The sequence below is a fragment of the Myotis davidii genome, unplaced genomic scaffold (assembly GCF_000327345.1).
Source record: "Myotis davidii unplaced genomic scaffold, ASM32734v1 scaffold268, whole genome shotgun sequence".
Lineage (NCBI taxonomy): Eukaryota > Metazoa > Chordata > Mammalia > Chiroptera > Vespertilionidae > Myotis > Myotis davidii.
This window is the reverse complement of record NW_006383015.1, coordinates 1,623,648-1,625,286: the sequence shown is the minus strand read 5'-3', so window position 1 is coordinate 1,625,286 and position 1,639 is coordinate 1,623,648.

Sequence of the window (1,639 nt, the reverse complement as noted above, 5' to 3'; positions counted from 1 at the left end):
CGTCTAGAAAAAAAATTAAAAAGCAGGAAGAGAGCCTAAGAGAACTTTGGGAGAACACGAAATAAAAAAACATCCGCATAATAGAGGTGCCAGAAGGAGAGGAAACCAAGCAAGGAATAGAAAACCTGTTTGAAGAAATAATGATAGAAAACTTTCCTGATATAGGGAAGAAAAAACTCACACAAATCCAAGAAGTTCACAGAGTTCCAAACAAAACAAACCCCAAAAGACTGATGCCAAGGCACATTATAATTAAATTGTCAAACACCAACAACCAAGTAAGAATCTTAAAGGCTGCCAGAGAGAGACAGAAAGTTACCTACAAAGGATCCCCCATCAGATTAGCAACTGATTTCTCAACAGAAACACATCATTCAAGAAGGGAATGGAGTGAAATATACAAAGTCATGCAAAGGAAGGGTCTGAATCCAAGAATACTATTCCCAGCAAGGCTACCAATCAAAATTTATAGTGAAATCAGGAGCTTCACAGACAAAAAAGGACTAAGGGAGTTTAGTACCACCAAACCAGCAATGCAAGGAATGCTGAAGGGTCTGATGTAAAAAGAAGAAACAGGAAATGAAGAAGGAACACAGGCATAAAGAATAAAAATGGTGACAAAAAAGTACCTATCAATACTAACTTTAATATAGGCCTAACCAATGGACACAGACAACAGGGGGATGAGGGAATGAGTGAGGGTCATGGGGGGTAATGTGGGATAAAGACACATATGAAATAACTTAATCAATAAAAATAATAATAATAACTTTAAATATTAATGGATTAAATGCTCCAATCAAAAGACATAGGGTAGCTAAGTGGATAAGAAAACATGACCCTGCTGTCTACAGGAAATCTACCTCAGAAAAAAGGACTCACACAGACTGACAATGAATAGATGGAAAAAGGTTTTTCAGGTGAATGTAAATGAAAAAAAAAGCTGGGGTAGCAATACTTATATATGACAAATTAGATCTCAAAGTGAAGGACATAACAAGAGATAAGGAAGGCCACTTCATAATACTAAAGGGAGCAATACAACAAGAAAATATAACTCTGGTAAACATATGTACACCCAATACAGGAACACCCAAATGCATAAAAAAAAACTTCTGGAGGATATCAAGGGAGATATTGACAGCAATACAGTCAGGGTAGGGGACTTTCATCCCCCACTATCACCATTGGACAAATCCTCTAAACAAAAAATCAGCAAAGAAATATCAATCCTAAATGATGCATTAGATCAGATGGAATTAATTGACATCTCCAGAACATTTCACCCCAAAGCCACAGAATATACATTCTTTTCAAGTGCATATGGGTCATTTTCAAAGATAGGCCATATATTGGGTCACAGGCAAAGCCTCTTCAAACTCAAGACGATAGAAATCATATCAAGCACCATCTCAAATCACAATGGCATAAAACTAGAAATCAACTACAATAAAAACAATAAAAAAAATCAAACACCTGGAGGCTAAATAGCAAGCTATTAAACAATGACTGGGTTACCAGAGAGATCAAAAAAGAAATAAAAAGCATCCTGGAAACAAATGACAATGAAAACACAACAATCCAAAATCTATGGGACACAATGAAAGCAGTCCTGAGAGGGAAGTTCATAGCTCTACAG